A 6,000-nucleotide genomic window follows, 5' to 3' on the forward strand; every position below is an offset into this window, starting at 1 on the left:
GGACCAACGTCACATAATACCTCATTCGTGAATGGCTTGATTCTATATGGAAGGTGACACTACGACTCACACGAAGATCTCATCCATGGTGAAGCCACATGATGGTGTACGATTGTGGGTGTGATGTGGTCAGTAAGCCCAGCTGCTTCATGACCTCTACCAAAATGAGGTTCTTTTGGCTCCTGCTATAGATAATGAACTGTAGCGAGGAACCCTTTACCCACATCTGGGAGTGGAAGAGGTGCTCCTCCTCCTCAGGTTCTTTGAATTCCTCCTTTTGGATCTTCATGGTGGCAACGACGGCGTTGGGCTCTACATCGATAATCTGTATCCCTTTTTCATCCACCTTGTCAGGTTCTCACTAAAATTCATAACATGCATCTGATTCTAAAGCCTTCAGCTCAGCCACTAGTGACTCCTGGGCCCTACACTCCATTTCTTTGTGAGTGGAGATCTTATGGAACTCACACCAGTTTCCCATGTCGTTCTTTGGCTTTGTGGTGTTTTTATTTTCTTGCGTCTTTTGAAAGTTGTTCTGGGCCACCCTGCCTTGGCTTTTTCCTTTGTTCTACGGTTTGGGGGAAGCTTTCCCTTGCTTTGCATTCACAAATCCAAAGTCTCTCTTTTTACGTTTAAACTTCTGCTCATTCTTGATGGCGTATCGATACGCTGTACTGAGCAAGGAAATGTCCATGTGTGATAGACATTTTTTGGCACTACTACCCCAAGCATGAAATGTCCATAAACCAAGGGCTCCTAAGTCCCTAAACGTGTTGTTCTAACCCCTAAAGGAACAAGGTCAACTGTTTACAACTTCTCCCAGAAGTTCTCCATGAAAAACTGCTCAGAATTGGTCAAAACAAGATCGTTTCAGCTGCTCCATAGGCCAAGTGCGTTGCATCTCACCTAAATACACTGTGTGGGTGTGTTGCATTTCAAAAAGCCCTTCTATGGGGTGTGATGGGCGAGAAATGACAAATGGCAGTGTCATTCCGCGAGGTGGAGAGGCAATGGAAGCTTCCAGAAACTTCTCCTCTCACACTTGCCTCTCTGAATTCGACCAAGGATGAGTAAGATATCATCAATATCCAAGTGGAAGCAAGAACTATCAGAGGGAAGACACTAATCAAATCACAAGCTGACTCATCTCCCTTACAGATATCTATATATGGATCCCTCATCCCAGAGATCCAGAGGCTGGAATTTTGCATATTGTAAGGAATTGTTGTTGGTTTCTTGAGACAAACATCAGATTGTTGGGTGATCTAAGCTTTGTATGAGGTGAAGAGGGGATTCCTTGTTGAGAGGTTGATGCTGGGTCAGAACAACTGGTTGTAACTCCTCTTGGCTCTTTCTTATTTATTAATAAAAGCTATTCAAGTTTTCCGCCATACTCTTGTGTCATTTATGTTTGTTGCATTTGTATGGTCAATTTACATTTGATCCTAGATTGTTTATGATTATAAATCCATGTTCTTGTATAGTGCTATGCTACTGTGATCTTACAGGTACTCTCTGAAGCTGCGCTTGCAAGGGAACAAGTAGCGAAAGACTATCAAGGAAGAGAGGAATCGAACCAGGAGATTAGCGCAAGATAGGGGTTGGTCTTCTTTGTTCCTCTCTATCTATACTTCATAAACGAAAAACGAAAGTAGCTTTACTTTGTTTGTTTCTAAGGCAGCTATCACACCTTAGTGGGATAAGCAGTTCTAAGTAGAAAGTTTTACCTGTAACAAAATGGTGACTCCACTGGGGACGAATTAGTTTGTTTGTTTATCTTCCTTGTTGTCTATTTCATAAACTTACAGACGGAGTCTGAAGTCGTGTTAGGTAGCATTCGAACTGCATTTGCTATGAAAATGATAAGTAGATAAATGCCACTTCAGTCCATATATGGGATCTGTTTATGATTTAAACAACTAATTCACGAACTCTCTGATTGCCCTTGTGATAGTTCTTAGATCCTCCTTAGATCTACCCCTGATTGTTGAATTACTAATTACCATTTTCTCAGCCAAAACCCATAAACTGAACTGCAAACTGTGACCCAGAACCCAAGAAAAGTCTCGTTTCTAGCCCAGCGTAGGTACTGTTCTGAGAATCTGAAATTTAGCGCACTTCCCGAGTGTAGTAGGTGCGCTGCATTTCAAATTCCCTGTGTTACAGGTGCGCTGATCAGACTAGGCATTGTTTAGTTTTCGTTTCTATGGTTCATTCTTTCCAGTTCTATTCATGAATTTTGCTGCAAGTGATCCGTATATCTCTGTTTGAGACCCCTTTTCCTTGCTGTTATTCCGTCTCCTTTGTACAAAAGAACTGTAAATGTTTTTGTGTGTTTGTTGAGTCATTTTTAGTTCTCCTTTGCAAAAGGTAACATAATCACACTGTCGTCCTTTGATTTGAAAGTGTCGCAAGTGTCGATTTCAATCATAGGAAAGAGTTTGATTGCTGTTGATAGTCGGTTATCCTGTTACTATTGTTTTTGGTCTGAATTTGTAATTTTTCTAGTGTCGAAAACAAGTAATCATTTCAAAATCGTAAGGTGTTGTGATTGTCTCCATTTTTTACTTCGAAAAGAAACTTGTTGATATTTGTCGCTTGAAAAGAAATTCAGATTTGTGCATCAACTTTCTTTTTATCATTCATATACTAAGAAAGTCGAAAACAAATACATGCATGTGAATTTGCATTTAGACAGTTTGATTGGTTTGATTTAGGAAAGTGCATTTAGAGTGTGCTCTTTGCTCTTTATGAAAGAATTTTGTCTTTCTTTCCTTAGTAGCTAGGATTTTCATTGGTCAAAGAAGATAAAAATATTGTTTATCATCTTAGATTGCATTTTAGAAATTACATCTACATCTCGCGGTGAACCTGAAAGGCAAACTTCATAAGCAAGATCAACTATAAAATGAATTCAATGAATCTAACAACGCTTTGGAACCTAATGCACAACATTTAGAAGTCTAGGATAGAGACGTATTATGGCGTCGTAAAGCCTGGTAACTGTTCTTCTCACTGATGGTTGGGTGATTCCTCCACTTTGAGACAATAAGTGCCAGAATGGACTTGTGCTCCCACGTACCGTCGAGTATATTTTGGGAGACCACAATAGGCTTAATCCTTTATCCATAGGATGTCGTGTCTACCGCCCTATCGATCGCAATGCACTGAACACAACATTCGGGAAGATTGACTGCCTTACCGTAAAAAGTATTCTGCAGTTTTGCGATTGGTTTGGTAATCCCTCTACCTAGATTTCCAGAGCAGTCCCTTTCGTTCCTTTTCAGACTCTTTAATAGAAAAGGTCCATCTGAGCACTTGTCACTTCAGGCTCATTAAAAAACGAAGGCGACTAGAGTCATCTTTTGTTTTTTCTCGACTCTTAAAAACTGAAAAAACAAGTTGTGTCAAAGCATCTAAAATTTATTTTAAACGGAATATTCATTACCCTTTCCTGCGTTGATCTTGGGTTGAGGAAATGGAATCCACCAACCAAGGAATTCCCCTTGGATAAAATCCTAGTCCCCTCTCCTCTTGGGGAGATGTTGGTGCACCCCATATGGCCACATTGTCGCTTCCAGGACTGAAAGTCGGCTTTCCTGTATGGCTCTTCTCAACCTCTGTCGTTCAGAACACCACAATTCCTGAACAATCGAGTCAGCAACTAGACGATTCCAGAGTTACCCTCCAACCTTCTACTTCCTCCAATTCTTCCTCTCCTTCTTCCTCTTCACTTGATGGGGCTAGTAAAGCCAAAAGTCAAGTACCTGAGAAGAAGAAGGAAAAGAAGAAGAAAGAGAAGAAGAAGAAGGAGCCAAAGGCGAATGGGGGAAAATGAGCGTCGTCTAGCGAAAATCCACACACTCCACCGACCAGACCTAAATCACCATGTGTCATTTGCAAAGGAGACCACTATCATAGAGATTGTCCTTGCATCCCTCGGATCTTAAGGGACTGGTCTCCTCGTTTGCACAACCCAGTGTCGTCAACCTCTGGTGATCATGTTGAAAACACACCATCGATTAGTGGAAGTGAAGCCCCAAGACAAAAAGGAAAATATAGATTTCCTTGTAAACTGTGCGAAGGCGATCATGCCATCCACCATTGTCCCTTCTTAGATCAGGCTAAAAGAGTTTTGGACGATCGTCCGGTTTCACTGTTACGACTTCCTCCAGGATATAAAAAAACTCTTGCCGAGTCTGTCACTAGTTGAAAATCCGGCTGGCTCACTCAAGTGGTCGGCTGAAGCATCTACCATTGAAGACAAACCATCTGAACCCATACCAGACGAAAGTCAAAAGGTCGAGGCGGCAGTTGACCCAATCTTGCCTTTAGAGGTTCCATCTTTAGATGATACAGTCACCGAAGAGAACAAGGATAACACCGTCCAAATTCTTTTCGTAAGCACAGACTCCAATGAACATGGGGAAAATTTACTCGTTCCTTTACCGCAGGAAGGAAGTTCGTCAGAGTCATACCCGGCCGTCTATTCGGTCCCACCTCCAAGCAACCTAGTTGTCTCCTTTGATTGGAATCAACTAGGTAGACCCCGTTTACGAGCTAGCATACCATTCTGAATCATTGTTCAAATATATAGAATGGTTATCGCTGGTACCATCATAGATGAAGGGGCTTCTGTGAGTATCCTTTCCTCGACTGCTTGGAAAGCCCTTGGTTCGCCATCGCTTTTGCCTGAGATGAGAAATCTAACAGGCTTTGATAAAGGAACCAGTCGTCCATTAGGGATCCTTCCCAATGTGTCACTAACATTGAGAGGGAAAACTGTTCAAATGAACGTAATGGTAGTCCAAGGACCCCTGGATTATAATCTACTCCTTGGACGAGACTATATTTATTGCATGGGAGTGATTGTCTCCTCACTCTTTAGAGTAATGTGTTTTCCGCACGAAGGAAGAGTGGTCAAGCTCGTAGACCAACTTTCATTTCCCGGATCACACAGAGCAAATAGTCATATACCATCCCTAAATGGTCTTTTCACGCAAGAAATGTCTCAACCTCCAGTTCGTCCGCCTCATGAGCGCGAGTGATTCGGGGGACATGACTGAAACCCAGGGGGCATGCACCCTGGCCTGCTTCGACAGGAAAACTTCGGGTATAGGGTAGGTTTCCGCGAGAAAATATGACCAGTCTGTACTCCTGTCCATGATTGGAAGAGGGGGTTATTCTGGAATAAGATTCTCTTGTCAAAGTTATGTGGGTTGGCAAGCATTGCCACTCACCTTTATTTATTTAGAGAAACATTGCCGAAGAAGTGTTTTGTTTACATAGTAAATAGAACAATCTTTGGTAACCTGTAAGAGGTAGACCTCTCCCGGTAAAACAAATGTTTTAACGGAAGGAAGAAGGGGTAACCTTGAAACTCTATTTTATACCTGGGAGCATGCAAACCTTTTGGCAAGCAAGCGAAGAGCGACTATTTAATTTTTAAATTTGTAGGTCCTCTAACCCTTTAAACTCGTAGGATTGGTCGTTTCCTAACTTGCATAAAGAAAGGATGTGGGGCAAAACTCTAAAAGTTGTCGTTTTTATATATGAGACATTCTTATCACACGACTGGATTAATCAAGCAGTTTTAGTGCGGACTTCATGCTCGTCAAAAAATAAACATAAGCAATGAGCACATGTTCCTTCAGAGTTTAAGCTCATTAAAAAATGAACCAATTTCCGGTAAATAACCATCATGAATGTAATACTTCAACCTTTAAAGCCTTGGTCGTGTTTGCACCATCACCTCCATTTTTGTATTGGCTGATCATTCACCTCCATTTGATTGTTTACTCATTTTGAGGAACAGTTGCGAAGAGTGATCTCACTAGCCATCCTTGTAACACTGCCATGATTGGAAAATTGCAAACCTTACTTGGAATCAGTAGCTACCCATTTTATCACTCGTTCCTCAAAAGACGAGTCTCCTTTAAGCTCTTTTCAATTGACTCGTAAAATATGAAAATATTGCCGAGCCATTGGCCTCTCTAGCTC

The sequence above is a fragment of the Pinus tabuliformis genome, chromosome 9 (assembly GCF_031772625.1).
Source record: "Pinus tabuliformis cultivar Carrire ecotype Pingquan chromosome 9, CPIR1, whole genome shotgun sequence".
NCBI lineage: Eukaryota > Viridiplantae > Streptophyta > Pinopsida > Pinales > Pinaceae > Pinus > Pinus tabuliformis.